Consider the following 21,878-nt stretch of genomic DNA (forward strand, 5'->3'; position numbering starts at 1 on the left):
CTCCGAGGGCCTCATCTTCCATCCATTATCTGACTGCTTATCCCCTTGAGGGTCTCAGGGGGGCTGGAGCCTATCCCAGCTGACATTGGGTGAGAGGCAGGGTACACCCTGGACAGGTTGCCAGACCATTGCAGGGCTGACACACAGAGACAGACAACCATTCACGCCTACGGACAATTTAGAGTCACCAATTAACCTGCATGTCTTTGGACTGTGGGAGGAAGCCGGAGTACCCGGAGAAAACTCACACTGACACAGGGAGAACATGGAAACTCCACACAGAAGGGCTCCCCCACCCGGGATCAAACCAGGAACCCTCTTGCTGTGAGGTGACAGTGCTAACCACCACACCACCATGCCGCCATCTTACATCTAACAGATAGTTATAGTTGGTATAAACGGTGTATGTTTGCTGTAATTTCATTTGCATCCAGACTCTTGTGTTCGGCCATTGTAGAGTGAAGTACTGTGATTCTGGTGCTGCTTCTAAACTCTACACTAATGAGAAAATTGGCTTGCATAACATCAGAGAGTTTTTGGTCATAATGGCATTGTTCAAAGGACAATTCATCCTATTGATTTTGGTGATCCCCTGACTTTTCCTCTAAAGCCACCATGGGGTTGACATTTATGGTTTTGAGTGAAATGTCTCAACAGTAACTGGATGGGTTGAAATTTGGTACAGATATTAATTCCCCCTCAGGATGAATTGTAAATGCTTTCATCAAGTGCCATCCTGTCCAAAGTTGACAGTGAGGAACAAATAAGGAGTGCTGCACTGGGTTAAGGCACTGTGTAGCTAATTGTGAAAAGTCAGGTGCTTTTCAAGGATAGGGCAAACAGGCACGTTAAGAGTCCACAGCACAGGCAGGAAGTCCAAAAATGCATCCAAGGCACTCTGACTGTAGTTAGAATCCTTTATTGACACATGGATAAACCACTGCGTTTCAACTAGAGAGTCTTCATCAGTCATCTCTTAAGTCGAAACCCGTTGGTTTATCCATGTATCAATAGAGGATCTTAACTACAGTCAGAGTGCCTGAGATGCATTTCTGGACTTCCTTTCCTGTACCATGGAGTTAAACACTGAGTGAGCTGGCCAGTCTTTGTTTTGTTTGTTTATCTTAATTTGTCCAGTATTTTGGTTTTGACCAAATAAATGCAAAACGAATGACCTCAGCTCAGCCCCAGCTGTGTTCAGTAGCCCAATTTGTGAATGTTGGCACGCTAACACACTAAACTAAGATGGTGAACATGCTAAACATCATCATGTTAGCTTTGTCATGTAGCCATGTTAGTATGCTGAGTTTAGCGTTAAGCTCACTGACTGTATAAAGATGGATGACGGTCTCCACCAGGCCCCCAGGAACGCTGCTCAGCCTTGCTTCCAATTTTTCCCAGTGGCCACTCGTGGTATTGCAGCGAAAAAAATGCTCTGCGGCCCAGAAAGGATTTCCCCCATAGGCCACCATTATAAAAGAGACGTCTGTAAAACTGTTGACAGGGCAACAAGTTGTCATGAAAACAGTTTTAAGCACATTAATATTTCAGTGTGTTTTCTTTAAAGCCGCTACAAGGAACTTTTAACTGGATATGCAAAAGTCTCTCGTTTCTGCTGATGTCTGTGCGTGACCTACAACAGCAAATGAGACCATTGGTGTGAAGATAAGCTATTTCTATATAGTGTATATCCATACCTTTAGGAAACTGTCTCTGGGTCCACCCCAGGTCGCTTTCTGGACGAAATGATTTATGGCACTCAGACGGCACACGTCATTTTACCTAGCTGCTTACATTTATAGTGACTCTTATAAATAGTCGCTATTCCTCCTCCTCAACCCGACATCCGCGGGGAGTTAAAATAGCAGCAATCATCGGGTAAAAGTTCTGTGAAAGCACTGGACTCACCAACAGTCTGCCATGTCTCAGTCACACAGAGAAAACCCAATCCTCGGGAAGTCAGCGGCGGGGCTGGAACACCTCATCCGGGCCGACGACAGGTACCAGCCAGGCGTCGACGAGGTCCAGCAAGTGCCGAGAAATAAAGAGGCGAGGCACTGCTCCATACTCAGTCCAAGAAGCCGTGGAAGTGCTCACCAATCAGGCCTTCAGTCTTACCAGCCGACCGCTGCATTTACCCCTGCGGCGGTGGCGCTTACGCTGGAGAGGTGGAGCTGGGGCGTGGCAGAGGTGAGCTGGGATCCCCGATAGGAGCGGGGGCAAAGTTTTCCCGTCTTGTTGTTTCATTCATCCCCAAAACAAACACATGCGTGAGCCAGGTAAGCGTCTTTATGACAATATGCGCTAGAGCTCATGGGAAATGTAGGCTTCATTCCGGCAAAACACTACCGCTTTTGTCCACAGGGTCGCCAAAATCAACTCAAAATGAAAGTTCCTTGTAGGGGCTTTAAATTGTAGTATTGTACTATATCTTTTCAGCAACCTTAATCAATTTATATCACTAAATGTAATGTACTCACTCACGTTTGTTTTGGCGTTAAAGATATGTGACCTGGCAGATATAATGTTAATTACAAGCCTTAAATTTCACCTCTTCTCCTAAATTATTTATTAATTAATCTCAGATCATCACTCTAAAAATCACTCTTTAGGTGTAAACGGGGCTGAACTCTACCCTGTTACAGTAAGTTACCATAAATTAAAATGTGCAACCTCAGATATGAAAATATGAATGCTGTTAATTGCCAGAATATATTCATGTATCAGGAAAGTGTGCATACTAAGTAGTTTGGCTCATAGCCTGTACTTTCATAGGCTTTAAATGCAGGTTAAGCTGTCTCACAGCACGCTTACTTAAAAGACCTATTTGAGATTTTTATTGGACTAAGTGGGCTGTGATATCTCATTGGTTTATGATCACACAGACATGTGTAAATGACTGCTGGAATTTTACAGGAAGGACTGGGAGAGCCTGTAACACAGTAATGACACACACTTCAGGGGTGTACGTCCAATTTGTCAGAGAGTAACTGTCATAAATTAACCAAACAAACCACTGTCTTCACTGTATTTCAAAACCTTTTGCAATATATCACGACTGCACTTTGGTGGGACCAAAAGTGTAACTGAAATATTGATTACAGGACAGAGGAAAGATGATGATATTGCCTGAAATGAGATCAAATGATTGTCTGACATGGTGGTGCAGACCTGTTTAATAGTGTGCGTGTGTGTGTGTAAGAGTGAGCAAGACAGGCAGAAAGTATGTACGTGTAAATGTGTGTGCTCGCCTCTCGCCGTCCTCTCCTTTCCTTCCTTCCCTCCCCTCACCTGTCCTGTGCAGGTAATGAGGCTGCAAGCTGATGGCCAGATGAGAGATGGACAGTGGGAGTGACAGGTTTATTTTTGGTCTCCTATAACAGCACCGAGCATGAAAAATGACGTGCCAGTTTGAATAATTAAACAGCTTCAGAGCTCCACTGATCCACCTGTCCGCTGATCAATAGACACCGTTCAGATGGAGCGTGCCATATGCTCTAAAGTGGCCCGCACCATCATAAACTGAAGAGAGGATGTCCATTTGATTTCTGGCATGGAGCTGCTTGGCAGTTACAGAATACTTTACGGACAGTTTAACAAATTGGGGGCATCAAATGAGGAGATTTTTCTTTCAGCAAGAGGCCTGTTATAGTATCATCATGTTCAACCAGCAGGGGTTATGAATGTCTTGCTCTAAACGCAATATCATATCTAATAATAATTCCATAATGCCCTTCCTTCCCTGTTCACTCATGGGCTAATACCTAATGAATACTCTTACTGTCACTGCTCTGTTCTCAGGGCTCAATTTTCTATTCTATTTCTGTGTATTGAACATCAAATGCTGTGCAGGGCCCTTGTGTGGGATTAGAGGGCTTGTTCCTTCCTAATAGGCCCTTGACCTTCGCAGCTCCCTGACAGGGCTCTGGCATTAGCCCTTTGCTGTTGCGTCCGCTGCCCGGGCTCCCATGATGCAAATTTCATGTCACAACATCAAACGGTGTGCTGATCAAAGGTCAGCCCTCCTTTGTGTAGGTGTTTGATATCAAAATTTCTATTTCATCTCCAGCTGTCAAGGGCTGTTAGAGCTGAAGAGCAAAGGATGGAGGGAGGAAGAGGAGAGCAGGAGAGGCAGTCTGATTAAAATATCTATTCTGCAGATTTATAGCGCAGCAGAAATGATGGTGAGTTGCGCGCAGCAGTGTAATCAAATGCTACATCTGAAATAGCCATAGTCTGTACTCTTTTTCTGGGGAGTTTCTCTGCTTTGATTGTGTTTCTGTTTCCTCATGCATTCCTCATAAGCCCTTGAAGATTGCGCAGGAAAGGGAAGAAGGAAGTTGGAATCGATGCATCATTCCGATTAATTAGGGGCATGATTCGCCGAGGCGTCTCAGAAATAAACCAATCTGAATGTGGTATTAGGATTCAAGGGAGAACAGTGGGGCTGCGCGGCGTCCAGATCTGTGACATTATGCATGAAATTATGGTTAAGAAAGAAGCCATCTCTCTCAATCATAACGACACACTCCTGTGGCATTCTCTGAGTGTGTGTGTACATGTGGATGGATGCGCTTTATATGTTTGCATATGTGCTAATAAAAAAGAAAGGTCATGCATCACACAAGCTCTGATGTCACCGCCCTCATCCCAGCAACAGAGCAAACACACTGCCACATCAGCCACATGTTTAATCACCCACGCCGCCTTCACTTGTAATCTCTCACACAGACAGACGGGCCACTCAATAAACTACACTCCTCACTAAATTAGCCGGGAGAAATTAAATCACATCCACGCCAGGCACCGGTGGGACTTTTGGGACCTGCAGCAAAGCGGAATTATCATTCGACAATGTGGCAGCATCACCGCATCCCATGCAAATACATTACGTGAGCGCAAGCTTGAGGAATAAATCTCAGGTTGACGGTGGAGAATTCCCATCCAAGGCCATGCTGGCAGCATTATATGCATGAGAGATGTCAGTCAGTAGACCATCAGGATGTCAGTCAGGGCTGAGTGATAGGAGGGAGGGAGCATGTTTGGCCTGCTTCTATTGGATCTAGTTTTTATCTTCTTTTTGCCCCTTGAAAAGCATTTTTGGGGGGATTATCTATCTTTTTTAACTTGTGTGGTTCTCACAGTCTACATGTGTTCCCATTGACTGTATTTGAAATTTAATCTTTAATGCTACTGCAGCAATGTGCAGACAAACAACACACCACACCCATGCTATAAGCAGCATTAGAATCATGATGTGTTTCATGACTATCTGACGACATGAAAAACATCTGACTCCAGCAACTTCCTGTCAGTGTTTGCACCTGCATTTCTGTTTCTCAATGATAGATGGCAATGTTGCTCTTCCAAAGAAAACCACTCGGCTACCCTTCCCGGTTTGGGCATTATCAAATAGCTGCTTCTTTGCAACATTTTTGTTCAGTAATTGTTCAATTTGAACCCATCAGAACGCACTTTTGGCAAATATAGTGTCACAGGGAAACACAAATGAAGGAAACACTTGAAGTTATGAGGGTAGGGAACATGTATTATGAGGATGTAGGGCTTCAAGATTAGTTTAAAAAAAGGGATCCAATAACTCTCTGTTGCCACTTTAACTCCAAATATGTTTTAATTTGATACTTGAGCAGTCGCATATAAAACAAAGACAACATATTTTTTTTTATATGTGCATAAAATGTGATGTTGCCTTTAGGGCTCTTTCACAAAATGTTTTTTCTTGTATGTTTGCTTAACAATTTGCAACTTTTTCTGTCTGTGAAACATTTGATTTTTGTGATTTTTCTTCCCGCAACCACCTCTACCCATAATCTGCACTAAATATGAAATATTTATACAACATTTAACCACATCTATGCATGAATCCCTGCCTATTCAGCTCACTAATAAGTGGTTGTGATACAGCGTCGACTAGAAGCCAAGCTTCTGCTCACCTGGGAGAGTGACTCAAATTTAGACTCATGGAATTTTCTCTGTGTAATCCATAATGCTCCATAGAAATACAAATTAAGGAATGACAAAAGTGTGTGTGTGGGGGGGTGCCTCCTTAAAAAGGTTGCCACATAGAAGATGAATCAGTGGCTGCAGAGATAGATTAGTTGCATGGGGGGTAATTACTCTCCCCCTGATACAAATGAAGGCGCAGGGGTTATCTCCCAGCTCATGAATAGGCTTTGTTTATAATGGAGAGGATCCTCATAACCAGTAGGAGCTACATTAATTGCCCGACAAACCTAACCCTCACCATGTTCATGCAAAGGCATGGGGAGCAGAAAAGGGGGATTATTCCCTTTCTTTTATTTCTTTCTGGGCTTTTTTTTCTGGCCTTGCCACCTGTGGAGATATGAGGGAGAGAGGGAGAGAGGGAGAAAGAAGAAGGTGGAACAGAATTTAAATGAAGCTGGGAAAGTTGGGAGAGTGAGAAACGATAGGCAGAGCAAATGGGAGATACGGGCTGACAGGAACATAATCAGCGGCAAAATGAAACAAAAAACAAGCGAGAAGAGGGCAGGTGAAGGGATAGATGAGCCAAGACGGAGAGAAGCGGAGAGAAAGAGAGACGTCGCTTCCAGAGGCTGTTCAAAATCCTCCTTCTCCACAACCCCACCAACGCTCATCCCTGATGTGGAGGGGAGAGAGGTGGGGGGGCTTCTTCTGGGGTTGAACATCTAATTATAGAGCTCTTACACACACACATCCACTCACTGGTGGAGTTGTGTCAGCGTGACAGGTAATATGTCCCTTAGAAACTATAGTATGCTTCTCAACCAGCTGAAAAACTAAAGCTGTCTGAAGTAAGTGAGATTTAATGGAAAACATCTCACTCCGGCTGCAGTGATTGCACTGTAAGAAAATCTTTGCTTCCCTTCATCGTCCCCCAAAAAATCCCCATAATAGGACAAATGAGGCATGAGTGTAGCTCACTATCAGCCCCAACGACCAAGGGCAAGCCAGGCCAGAGGTAATAAACTCTGACATTTCCAGTCTTACTGTGGCAGACAGTGTCTGGCTGCACTCAACCCCACCACTCCTTGGTCTGTGCTCTATCCCGACACCTCAGGTCAGTAACTTTGACTCGCTAACCACCCTCATTAGTATTCTAGAAAGCTCCGTGGCAGCCATCCAGTTTCTGTGTGGGGGAAAACAAAGGCTGGTGGTGTAGTTGTACTGTAGGTTTCTGCTTCTTCCAAATTGCTGTGATATGACTGCGGTGGAGCTGAGAATGGAGGGAGAGGGCTGAGGAGAATGGGGAATTGTTTCTGAAATACAAGTTTTGGTCTCTACAGGAAAATCCTGTAGAAAAGTACATCAAAATGTTGCAACGTTTGTGTTTACATTGAAAGGTTATGGTTTAGGCCTATGCCTCAGAGGGTGGAATGCAACTGAGAAAGTTTACTCAAACACTGGAAGAGCTTGTAGGTTACACTGACGTCTCCATGTTTATTTAAGAGCTTTGCACCAAAATTTGCATGTATATGCACGTTTTAATAAATCCGAGTAAACCTAATAGAAACTAGGCAATTGACTACTTTCCTTTGGCAGTAGACAAGGATGCCTTCCTGTTTGTTTGTTTTTTAGTTGTTTTTTTTTGTGGTGTGTCATGTCACGTTCGAGGTCACAATCACATTGGAAAACATTATTAGCAAACAGTGCTATTGGAAGAAGTTTGCCTCAAGGGCTTTCTGCCAGAAAGGTAATGCTTGGTTAAGGTTAGGAAAAAAAAAAGTTGTGGTTAAAGCTCAAAATGAATAGATTTCTGCCTGAAAGGGCAGGCAAACTTCTCCACATGCGGTGGACACGCTAATTTTCGTCACTTTCTGGCACATCGCTAACTTGTGCCACTCCCTGTCATTTCAGCCACAAATTCCATCTGTCTCCATCCAAACAGCGCTTAAACAGCATTCCAAATTTCAATCAGGAGAGACATAAGAATGAAGTAAAGATAGTATTTAATAAGGAATATGAGTGTACAGATTAAGATTTAACAGAAGTCTTTGGTGCTTGGACACCAGAGGGAGATATTCTGTGATCGAAGGACATCTGAGCGGCATCAAGAGAAATGCCCCATGGAATCCAGACACTGGTGGTGGTGGCTGACTCTGAGGCTGCTGACTGCTGAGCCGGATGGGGCTGATGAATCCGTAAAGACTGGGTGGTGATGGGGAAATGGAGGGTGCACACGATGGCAGCAAAAAAGAACTACAGCAGGGAAAGAACCATATTTAAAATGAGGAGCAGTAAAATGATAGACTGACAGAGAAGGTGTGTTGCTGTGCTATTGGCTGATTGTGAATCAGGTGATGACTCAATTGACAGCCACAGACAATGTCACCTTGAGATAATAAGTGAGCATATATGCAAGGAGTGAATGGCAGGGTGAGAAAGAAAACTTACAGCCTAAGCATGATAAGTGTTGTTTTCCTGACTGAACAACACATTTTCACTCTGACCTCATCACATTTTGACATGCTTGGTTATGGACTTTCCATGTCCACATACGACGTGCAAAGTACCCTGGGTGCGTTGGTTGTTGACGTTCTGGGACAATGTGTCATGTTCTCTTCTTTCAAGATACACCTCTGTTTTCACAGGAAATTTAACATTTACATACAGTCTCTAAATGCACTACGTCGGTACAACAACATGAATTTATGTTGTTTTTTCCTTCAACAACAAACATGTGGTTAGGTTTAGGAAAAAAGAACAAAGTCAGTGTTTGTTGGACCCGTCCGACACCCCTCCCACCTGGCCCACTCAGATTTTCGCTGCCTCAACTTTCATCCTTGTCCCGCCGTGTTTCCCCCTGATGCCACTGGACGTCGTTCAGCTACCAAGGCGACTGGCTGCGTGTCATGCTGACGTTAAAGGATGCCTTTTTCGTTGGTTTCTGACGCCGCAAGTCACTGCCCAAGTGCCAGATTTCAACATCTTTGGAGTGAGACTGGGCTCAACCAAACTTTCGCTAGAGCTTCATTAGTCAACTTTGCCAGAGAGACAAAATAAGTAACAGGGTGGTTACTTGTTTTTTAAAATATCTAACTACACATGGGAGAAGTTTGCCTAAAAGGGCTTTCTGCTAGAACATCATTTATGGCAGAAATCTACTCATTTGAACTCAAAACAGGATTTTTTTTTCTAACTTGACCAAAGAAATACCTTTGTCTTCCTGGGTGTCATGTTTCCATCACCTCAGATCAGAGCCGACGCTGATAAAATACCCATAATTACTGCAGAGTCATGGGACAATGTTTAGCGCCCATGTTTTGATGCCTTTGGAGTAAGACCAGTCTGCACAAACAGACACATACACACATGCACAATAAAGGCAGTAAGTCAATTCAATGACATTTGGCAAAATGAATGAATCAAAAACAACACAGACACAAAACAGAATGATCAGTTTTTAGGGACATGTCATGACAGATGCCAAAAAAACAAACCCTGCTTCCAATTACTTGACAGTGTGGAGTTTTTATAAACCTGAATAAAAGAAATCTAATGAAAACAAATCACTGAGAGGACTGTGTCTTGATGTGATTTATTCATTAACATTTTGCCGTAACATTTGTTTTGATGGCGCAGTTTAAAAATACAACCATTAGCTCTAATGCATTGCTTTCATATTGTACATCAAATGCAGCCAGGAGGAGAAATTAATGAATGTGTTTCCAGAAAATATACAGTCTATGGTCATTACTGCGATTCATCTTTAGCATAAATCCTACATGCGTTCCTTTTAAATACGTCCTAAAAATACTGTCGGCTAACATCAGCAGGCTTATTTATCAAACAAATAGCTTTTGGATAAATCTCCTGGTTAAACAACCTTGCCCCTGCAGTTTAAGCTGCGCTGCTATGCCATGCCCACTAATTCAGTGACTTGGCCTGCGGTCATGGGATTAAAAGAGATAAGCACTGGTGAATATTCCACTGCTTCTGGAATGGAGAGCTCCCATTTATCACCCAGTGAGACCAGTGAATAATACATGGGCTTGTCCAGTCCACGCACAGTAAAGCAAGGGCACTTGTAGTAAAAAAGTATCGCCCTTGTCTAACCAGTTAGGCCTCCCTGAGGCTGATTCCGACAGGTCTATTTGGAACAGTCTTGTTTGACCTCTCCCTATGTCTTCCCTTGGAGCCATACGTGCAGCCAATCAATCACTTGATAATACACACACCTCCCTGTTCATTTCTATACATGTGCACACACACCGCTACTTTTTTCTGTCTCTTGCTTTCCTTGGACGACCACATTAAGGCTTTACTGTATCTGTTTCCTATCAAATGTGAACTCTGTGGCCTTGAAACATGAAACAGTAGTGTCTGGAATGCATGTAAGCCAATATCAATAAAGCCCCACATCACTCTGCTCTGGCATGCATGGTCTTCCTCAGTGGCGCGGCATTGATCACACTAGAATGACTCTGATTGCTGTACACTCCTCAGCGAGGAGAAGGGATTCATGAATCCAAATGTTTCAGCAGGTGTCGGCAGGTAACATCGCACCCAGCTGAGGTCTTTTTCCGCATGGGCTGAATGGACATATAAGCACAGGTCTGAGACGGAGAATTCGCTGATCTTCAAATGGGAAGGGGAGATACGGAGGGCTGAAAGCCCCCAACCATGGGGGATACACAACAGCACGCCCACCATGAGGGATCTGGTTTCATATTGTGTGGAAAACCTTCCCATAGACTGGTGCGGCAGCTATGGGTGAGATGATTAAGTGCTAAAGTTGCATTTTCTCCTCTGAGCAGGCAGCCCTGAGGCCAGAGAGGCTGCATGATTGCCTCTGTGTGCTACATTACATTGACATGATGGAGAATACTCTCCTGGGGCCTGAAATAATGTAAAAGGAAAGTGGGAGAGAGGAAAAAAAGCCCGTCCCAGCCTTTTCTGCAGGGACCTCAGAATTCTCTGCGTGCAATCGGATTTGCTGATAGATCTCCCCGCGCCACCGCCTCTATATTGATGACAGGCAGAGCATTCACACACGGGTGCATGGCAGCACACACCAGGGGAGTCCTCTAATCCGATTCTGCTATTAGAGCCCCAGACCTCCCCGCTGGGTGTCTTGAGCCCCCCGGCCACTCTGGCTCACCCTGACACAGAGAGAGCTCAACCATGCTGTGGACGCAAAGGTCTGTGAAGAAGACCACAGGAGGACGATTTAGAAGGAGGAAAAAAAAGAGGCTTGTCAAATTGGACAAAATGTGTAGAGTGCGTGTGTTTTTTCTCCCTTAACTAATTAGCGGGAGGCTAAAAAAAGCCAAAATTTATAAAACCAAATCCATCAGCCGGACAAGTGGAACAAATGAGTCGACCTCACAGTGGGAGGCAGCACAGCCTTATTTGTTTGCTTTTACAACTTGAAGGGCAGACGATGCACGGTCACCCAGCAGCAGCTCACTGAAATTGTCCCCAAAGTTAGGGCCAGTGTGAAGCCCGCTTCCTACTAGTCACTGTGTCTTTTGGCAGACAGATCAAAACACATGAGCTTTGATCCAGTGTTATCAGTGCTGTTACATTTCCAGCACAGTTTCAACACAAGAAAAGAGAACATTTCCTTTATGGGCTCATCTCTGCTAACCCACGAGTTTGCCTTCCATCTGATAGCTCTGGAAGCATGAATGGTTATTATCACCACATAATAGGACCTCCCACTATGATTGCAACAGACCGGATAATACTCAGGCAGCTTCCAAAAGACTGATATTTGTACAATCTTATCTTTCCTAAAATGAACTCAATCTAGAAGAATTCTTGGCAGTGTCTCGGCTGGAGTATTAAATTGTAAATATAAATGTCTGTCTCAGACCTTTCTATTAGGCTGCTTGGTGCAAATGAGGTTTGATGCAATTTAAACTAAATTTTGCCAGGCTATTTAAAGGAATAGTTTGACATTTTCGGAAATAAGCTTGTTCATTTTCATGCCAAGAGTAAAATGAAAAGATTGATACCAGTGTCATATCCTTTGCTTATGAAGCTATAGAGAGCATTAAGTTAGCTCAGTGTCAGAACAATGATTGGAAACAAAGAAACAATTACAGCTAGCCAGCGGCCTGTCCAGAGTTAAAAATATACCTAGATGCAACTTTTAACTTCACAGACTGAAATATGACATTTCGCTTTTCTAGGAGGTAACTGGATGTGGGGGACTTCAGAAAGTAACTGTTCATGGCCAAGAAAAAGTCCAGCATTTAAAATGGTGTATTGTTGTTTTTTTAGTACCAATTAAATTAGGGAAAAAAAGTTTATTGTGTATCAGTTACTCACCCTATGTTACATTAAGTTTGTGAAGAAAAATACATTCCTTGCATGTGTCCAGTGAACAACGAATCCAAACACTGAGAAAATTCTTGATGAATTGAAGTCGTAGTCAGAGGCAAGCACATTTGACCACAGCAAATCTATATCAAAACATCTGTTTACAAACTCTCAGACAACTCGTGCAGTATAATCTAAAGTTTTTTTATATGACATACATTTTTAGTAATGAGTGGATCTTCAAGCGTTTACATATATTAATTTTTGGCAGGTTATATGAACTGCATATATTCTGATCCTCACTTGAAGAAAAAGCATCGCGGAGCGTCGTTCCTGTGGGTGTTGGCAACACTAAACCGCTGAGCTTACCTGAGAAGGACTAAATGCACAAACCGCTATTATTAAATATCCAATGGAGAGAGACTCTCACTGACAGCAGACTTCCCTCTGTGTCACCGATAATGAGGAAATACAGTGAGTGCTGGAGGGAGCAGTGAGATGATTGATTGGCAACAAAAGGCCTTCAACAAAACCAACAAAACCAGAAAAAACACTTCCAAATCTGGAGGTATGCAGCTAAACAGATATCATTAGCAAACAACTTTGTCAGCAGTTTGAGTTGCCAAGGGGGGGATTGTGTGAAAGGGGGCTTTTGGGGAGGCACAGACCATCTGCTCATCAGGCCCTTTAGGTGGGGTTAGCGAGAAAGAAAGTCAGAGGAAAAGAACAAGAAATTGACTTTTTAAACATGGAGAAGGACCTCCAGGTCTGTATTTACAGCAGCCTCCCATAGTGCTCCTATTTGTCTCCTCCTGCGTGGCGGGGTGGGGGAGCCCGTGGCTCTTCACATCATCGGCAGGCATTCTTATACAGGCCTCCGGAAGCATATAATAACCCATTACCTCCATCTCTGACAAAAACACACATTTAAACCACAATTACACCCCCTGCCTCCTCTTCCTCATGCATCCCATCTTGTCTCCTCTTCTTCGTCTGTTCTGCAATTCAAACGTTGCCAACCTGGGACTCCACCATTTAACCCCCTGCACTGTCTCTCTCTCTCATCTTCCCAAGAGATTACAGGAGACAGGCTCACGACAAAGGATGGGCCTTATGGAGAAAATGAGAACACTAAGTACAAATGTGACTCTTTCTTTGTGTATATACATATTATACAGAGCACAAATACTCATAAATATAATTAAATACCAGCATTTAGATGTATCACATATTTCAACAGTTACAAATATACACATTTACTTTATTTAAAACCTAAAAAGGACGGCTATACTCGAAAAAACAGCAGTTGAGGTAAGCAGCAAAAGACCTACATATTCTCTGGAGACACCTCTTCTAATTTCATTGGTTACAGCCATTCTTGCAGTTTTTCAGGCTTAACCAGCATCGTATTGCGAATGCACACCATAATAATAAATCCCTCGTTCAGAGTGTTGTGACCAGAAAATTCTGTGCAAGATGGGGATAGAGTAAAAAGTGCAGATAACAGGTGATCAGTTTCAATGTATCTAAAGGGACATCTGTGGAGGGGTAAACAGAAAACCAGAGCTATCATCAAATAACAGTGAATCCAGGAAACCTTTTTCTCTCATTCAACAGTAGGTAGGCCCAATTTCACAGGCCGCACTGTGGCTGAATGGGAAGAAATTGGAAAAAAAAGTGAAATCGATTGCGTGGATTGCGGTTGTACTTTTATTTGTCTCCCCTTCTGTCATCTTACAGTGTTATGCAGTGTTACAGAGTGCATTTCCAGCACAACACCGATAATGACAGTGACAATGGCAGCAAAGGCAGTACCTTCAGGTTTGCAACAATCTCTTTCTGCATGCAGCAAATAGGAAGGCATGTAGGCCTCATGTTGGCTGCTAGTGTTGGCTCTCACTACATGCTTATACATATTTTTGCTGAATTTATCGTATTTAAACATCTTCAGTTTATAGAAAACATGAAAAACATCTTAAAAACATCAGCAAAGTCACACAATTTTAACGGATAATGCTTATGATAATCAGTGTTGGGAAAGATACTGAAAAGTAAAACATTGCAAGCTACCAATTGCTTCAAACTGGAAAAAGTTAAACACAACAACCCAGAATGGTGGAGCCCTTCTGTGCAGAGTTTGCATGTTCTCCCCGTGTCAGTGTGGGTTTTCTCCGGGTACTCCGGCTTCCTCCCACAGTCCAAAGAAATGCAGGTTAATTGGTGACTCTAAATTGTCTGTAGGTGTGAATGTGAGTGTGAATGGTTGTCTGTCTCTATGTGTCAGCCCTGTGATAGTCTGGCGACCTGTCCAGGGTGTACCCTGCCTCTCACCCAGTGTCAGCTGGGGTAGGAATACGGACGGAAAACGGAATAAGTGGTTACAGAAAATCAGTGAATAAATTAAAATAAAAAACATTCCTTTTCTCTTATTACCATTGTTTATAGTTTCAGTCCTTAACTACACAAAAAATGTCAAAAAAGTAATTAAACTACTTGACTCACTATGCAAATATGAATGTAGTTAAACAACCAACAAGCTACTGCAAACTGTTCACTTAAAGTTCACTACTCCCCAACACTGATATAATGGTGTCTTGGGTGCTGCTGGCAGTATTCTACTGTGCCACAGCTGTAACAAAGTTACCAGAACCTCCAGGGCAGTGAGCACAGTCAGTAGCTGAACAGAGACACATTTTGTATTATTGGCTGTGAACTGAAACTGACTGGATTTAAAATGAATTTGGAAAAAAAAAACAGTGTGTGAACTGCCAACTTTTTGCTTTAAGGGTGTTTTGAGGTTTCAAGTTCATATTGTGTAACAGTATATAGGACATTTTTGGATAGTACAGCCAGTGATGTAGTTGAAGTTGATGAGGTGGTGCACTACTATGTATGGGCAGGTTACTGAGGAGGAAGTGGATATACTCGCTTATATATTCCAGTGGCTTTTTGGCTGATAGGTGGGTATCACATAAACAGCCAGAAAAAGAGGTGTGGATACCCTGTATACCTGCGTATACCCTCCACTGAACCTCTAAGTACAACAACATAAAAGGACCCCTTTCCAATAGTTTTTTTTTCATCCTCAAATCAAAAGTCAGTCAGTATTTTAACCTTATTGTCACTGTTTCATTTCAAATCCAGTATGTGCTGAGCACAGATCCAACTTAATATACCTAAACACTTATGAACTGTGCTGTTTTATAAAGAATATTTGCAGATAACACCTTTAAATTAGGCGATAGTCTGAAAGTAGCTGATGTGGCAGTTAAAATTCAGTCACTGAAAGACATTGAAGTGGCAGTTAAAATGGAAGTGATGAAAGAAGTTCAACTCCTGGTTTAAGTCTAAGCACTGAATGAAGCTGAAGTGTAAGTGCTGAGTGAAGTTGAAGTGAGGGCACTGAAAGGAGCTGAAGTTGACAATGTGTAAATGATAAATGCAGCTAGAAATGCCAGTTGAAGTGGAAGCAATGGTTAAGTGTAGGATATATGCAGGTATACAAGGTATGTCAACCTCTTTTTCTGGCCGCTTACACTATACCCACCTATCAGCCAAAAAGTCATTGGAATATATGGGAGAGTACACCCACTTCCTCATTGGTAAACTACCCATTTACCTGGTAGTACACCCACCTCATCAACTACCACTGGGCCTACACCACTGAGTGGAAATCCTGAAAGAAATCCCTTCCATTTCAAGTGTATGAACTGAAAGATGATGTCAGCTGAAGTGGTGGCTGACGTGTAATCACCAGAACAGTTGGAGGAAATTGTGTGCAAACAGTGGCAGCTGCAGGAGTCACAAGAGCGGAAGAAGTTGTTTCTGTGCAATTTAGTGAAGGCATTAGACCTGAAAGGATTTGAAGTGTTGTTTGAAGTTAAAGCACTAAAAAGGATTGAGGTATCAGCTGAAGTGTAATCAGTGTAAGCAAATAAACTCTCAGTTAAGGAACAAGCACTGATAGCAGTGGAGCTCTGGGCTGCCAGCAGGTAAAGAGAACGAAGGCAGCAGGTTAATGTTTTGGATGTTTGTGATGCCAAACAATAATGTCATCAGACAGGCTTGTGTAATTATTCTTACAAATCCATGAATAAATGAATCCAAATTAAGAGCAACAGACATTAAATAACAGCACATTTTAAAACGTAAAAATTACATGCTAATCAGTTCAATAAACAGCAATTAGTGTATTTCTCTTGACAGCATGAGGCTGCAGGTGCCTCCACGTGCTGTAAATGTCAGAAGAGCCACTTGAGCCAAGCGCCTGACTCGACTTTGATAGAGAGCTCAAATTGCAATGAATTATCAGCTGCCATCGCCACAAAGGGCATTGCCTCATTATTGTTGACAGTTTGTGTGAATAGCCTGAAATATGCAATCAACATAATAATAGAGAAATTAAATGAAACATTCGAGTTTGACCTAATTGGTGGATTAAAATGCATGTTTCTCATAGCAACTGTTAATAATTAATCTCAAATTTCCCATTTGGATAGAGAGATTTAATAACACTTGATTATTTCTGTTAAAAAGAGTAATTCATATACTGTACATCTACTTAAGTGTGTAATGCTATGGTGTATTGTTGACCTGTTGATCACAATATGTAATATGGTATGGCATGAAATTGACTTACATTATGACTAAAAGTTGGCCTAAGACTCACTTCCTATCTGGATATTTCATTACCACATTGTAAAGTCACAAAACACGCCCACTGTAAGTATCATGGTGGTGGTCTGAAAGTACGTAACTGTGATTTGTGTGGGCTGAATATTTGTCAGTACTGTTTTGTTATCTGCCGACATCAAGACTTAGTATTCAATCACAAACAAAGAAAAAGAAAATGGCATTTAAAGGTCCAGTGTCCAGCAGGTCCTCGTCCATGGAGTCCATCGCTTTGTGCCACCATGTTTCTACAGTACTCCAAAACAGACAAACCAAACACTGGCTTTACATAAGGCCATTCACGTTTTCACGTTGGCCACCATAGTTAGCAGCCCCTCCACGATGAGCAGTGTCAGAAAAACAGTGATTTTTTTTTTTTTTTTTTTTTTTACATGAAACTGCTTTATTCAGTGTTTTTACTGGTTTGGTAAGTTTGTTTTGGAGAGGGAGAGACTTCTGCAGATAAATGGGCTCCCAGTAAAATCCTCCTGAATGTCTGGATCTCAAGTTATCAGAGAAAAAAGATGTAAATCACCGGGTCCATTTGTTTTGGAGGAGAACTTGGATATTTTGGCTTCTGGTAAAAATCTCCTTAACATCTGGAAAAAAAAGAGGTGGGCACACATTAAGTTATCAGAGAAAAAAGGTGAGCACACATAGCAGGAGCTGGGCAGAAACAGCGTTAAAGAAACACTAATTTGTAACATAAAACTGCTTTATTCAGTGTTATTACCAGTTTTAACCACCTGGGGTCTCATTTATAAACATTGCGTATGAACAAAACGAGGTCTGAAAGAGGTGTACACCATTTCCCATGCAAAAGTTATCATCTATAAAAACAGACTTGATGGGAGAAACTTCAACCCATGCTTGTGATGGGAAATTGGTGACGCAGATGGTGAGCTGGAAGGATGATTGAATGAGTATTTTTTTGGCGCATGCCATTTTTGGCTTTTATCTGTACGTACATTTTTAGTATGAATCCTACGCACTGGCTTATAAATGAGACCCCAGGTCTGTTTGTTTTAGAGAGGAGAAGACCTCTTTTGACACCACTAAAACTCCATAAATCTTAAAACAGAAATCCTGGATGTCCTGATTAAAGAAGCTCCTCCTTGCTGTATCTCAACATAGCATACATGAAGTGTACATGTAAGATACGGATTAACTCTAATATAAATGCTAAATAGCGTAAGTGTCGGGAGAGTGAAGCAAATACGTCAGCCACAGTGGGCACCATTTTAAAGGTGGGAATAATCAGTTAAATAAGCCTATAATGTAACCTATGATGTATGTAACAGTCAGTTCTGATACAGACACAACAGAAATTGATGTAAAATAAATGATAAAGAAAAACTCAGAGAAGAAGTAGTCTGAGGGCATTTCCCATCCTCTGTCCCTGCTACTCGAAAATCCACCTGCCTCACCAAGGTAAGCGTAAGGATGCCAGGCTGAATAAACCCACCTAAACACAATTTATTCGATTTTTAAAAATATGAAATACAGTAATGTTTACTAAGCCTTTGAAGGTAACATAATCCTGTGTGATCTGAAAGTCATGGCCAGCAATATGATGAGAGGTGTAATAAGAGAAGTTTTATAAATTGAACAAAAATATGAAAACATGCAGGGGATATAACAAGTTTGCCAAAATTTAAACTTCATTTCAGTTTCTAGTTTTATTGCCTTTGGGTACACCATGAAAAGCTACTTAATCGGGCGTTTACCACTCTCATATTGGTTTACAAAATAAACAAGGCTAAGCTCTTCTGAAAATGTGGACACCTTGGAAACATGCTTGTAAAGCTATCCTTGAAAAACACCACCATTCATTCTGTAAGAAATTTAATTCATTGACCTCTGGGGTGGATATTGAACTCTGAACCACAGTGGCGACAATGTGCTTTTGCCAACTGTGCTAAACAAACACACTATGCTAACAAAGAGTTGTCGGTAGCAATCCCTGAAGCCATAAAGCAGCGTGAAAGCCAAAGAAAGGTTAGAATAAACAGAGTTATGTAACCTGTTTTTCATTACAAAGACGATATACCCAGGTGTGATTCTGATTTGACATCCCAACACACTGTGGAAAATAACACAAAATGGCAAGCTAACTATAGATACTAGTCTTTGGGTTTTATTTCAGGCATACTTGTACACAGATACTTAATGTATGAGATTACTTTTCAGATACGTATAGGTAAACAGATTTATGTCCCATCATGCCAGCTTAATCCAGAGCCTCTCAACTCACAAGGGATCCACGTCTTGGACTCACAACACACAGGCCAAAACAGAAAGCATGCATGCATGGGTTTTGACAACTACATTGCTTGAATGAATAATTACAACATGTGGGCTGAAAACAAGAATTGAGGAGAAGATGTGATGTATTTCTTATATGAATACAGAGGCTGTACATGTCCATTTAAAGGGGGACACCACCTAAATTACGTGTCATCTGGAACATCTTTCACCATTCATTGTCAGTGGAGCAGCTCCAGACGTGACATCAGAAATTTGAGATTAAGCACTCTAGTTTTTGTACACGGGAGAGTCTTTCATGTTTACTCATATTTTGGGACTGTCTTAGACCATAGGAATAACATGCAGGACTACGACTATGGAAATAGTTCCCCTTTAAGGTTCTTGTTGACCTTTAAAACCTAAGCAAGATCATATACATTGCATGGTAGTGGTGCCACAATTCACAACTCGATTATGGTCTTTGGGAATAGAATTGGAGTCCTCTATGATGCATGTCATTTGCAAACAAAGAGATGTTTATTAGAAGTATTGCTTATATAATGTTATTTATCACAGGTGATTTAAAGATGTGGTAATCTAATTAGTCCTCATTGCTCCTTTTACTGAGGCTTCTATTGTGTGTTGTCTTTTCTGTAAATGTCTTTTCCTGTGTCCTATCTGGGTGTGATTTAATGCATCTTTTTTTAAAAAAAACCCAACCCAAACCATGTGATCCAAAGACATTGCTGCCTTTTGCATGCAAGAATTAGAATTTGGACACTTTCAAAAACTTGTAGACAGGTGAGTATGAGGAAATTGTCCATAGGTGGAAAAAAAAATGATTCTGTACTCCTGTCCTATCACTTGCAATTAACTTTATTAAGTACACAGTGTTTGGGTCCTTAGACGTTCATCAGGTTAGATAAAAGAATAAAGCACATTTTTAAGTTTAAGTTAAGTTTATTCACTTTATTAATCCCCTGAGGGGAAATTCAATGTTTTCACTCTTGCTTGTCAATTACACACAGGTCTGAAAGACACACACATGCACAAACAGGACCTATACATGCATACATTCTAAACATATATAGGTAATGCCTGCTCAGGTGAGGCCAATCAGAGACCATGAGCTGTCATCATAATCAGTCTCACAGTCTGTGTGTATCTAGCCTGAGGCACCACCCACCATCAGTTGTGATAACAATGGGCAACAACTGCATCAATATACACATTGAATAATATCATCTAAAAACATTCTATGCAGAAACATGTCTAACATGTCATCATTAAAGTCAGGCTAATGGTAAATATTGGCCACCCTACATGCACACGTCCAAATGGGAGGCAGACGGTCACAGCACAAAGACCAAACAGCCATAACTAAGAATATAGTGGTTCACTCCGAGCAGACTGGATGCAACTTTTAAGTTGTGGCAGCAGCGAGGGATCAACATTTATTTGGACCTCTTTGAAAAAAACTTGAAGGATCAATATGGAATAATCAACCAGGACCTCTTTAGATATTTGCAGTTAAGATACCATACAGAAAGAATAATTAACAAAGATGATCTGGGAAAATCTACATCTGGAGCAGGGCTGTAAAGAATCTTTATTGCTGCATACAGAGTAGACCTAGGTGCAGGGACTGTTTCCAAATTATATAAAGGCCTTCAGGAATTAGGTGGGACCAGTACATCTTACATAAAAGAAAGATAGGAAAACGAAGGAAACTTTGTACTATCACTAGAGGAGTGGGAAAATTTAAATGACATGCAATGGAAATCAACTAACTCTTTGTCATGGAGAGAGTTTAATTGGAAAAACAGGGTCAGATATTTTTTAACACCTGCACTCAAGCACCCTGGGGGAGGCAGACAACATGCTGGAGAGGCTGTGGGACAGACAGAGCAAATCACTTCCATGTGTTTTGGGAATGCACTGTGATTCATCAATATTGGATTGAAATTAGAGACAGTATGATAAATGTATTAAGATGTGACATTGATTTTTGTTTTCAAGTTATGTATTTGGGTAAAAAGTCACACCAACTTTTAGGTTTCTCAAAATTATATATGTTCAACATAATGCTGGTCGCCAGTAAAAAAGCGATCACAAATAAATGGCTAAATCAAAGAGCACCCACACTAGTAGACTGGTTCAATGTGATGCATGAAATTTACGTCATGGAAAAACGAACATTCGCTCCAAGACTCAAGATGGACCAATTTGAAAAATGCTGGAAAGGATGGATTGATTTCATTAGCCCACATAGATCAGACTTCAGGTTATAATGGAACATCATTTGTAATGTAACCCCCATGTTTTTTCTATGCTACACGCCCCCCTTTTATTTATTTATTTTACTTTACCTCTATTTTTAATTCTTTTACTTTCTTTTTCTGTTTGTCCAATTTGTACTGTTTCAATTGTTAAAAAAGTGTACAAAGTATAACACTCTGTATATGTTGACTTTAAACACAATAAAAAGATAATAAAAAAATAAAAAAAAGAATATAGTGGAAATACCATAGTAAAATATTTCTTAGAAAAAAATTATACATAGATATCGGAAAAATATTGATATAGAAAAAACACTGAATCTCACAATACGGACAAGTTAACATTATGCAGACAAAGACATTCTCAACAAGCTCTAATGGGCTAAATACACA

The sequence above is a fragment of the Epinephelus lanceolatus genome, chromosome 1 (assembly GCF_041903045.1).
Source record: "Epinephelus lanceolatus isolate andai-2023 chromosome 1, ASM4190304v1, whole genome shotgun sequence".
NCBI classification, from domain to species: domain Eukaryota; kingdom Metazoa; phylum Chordata; class Actinopteri; order Perciformes; family Serranidae; genus Epinephelus; species Epinephelus lanceolatus.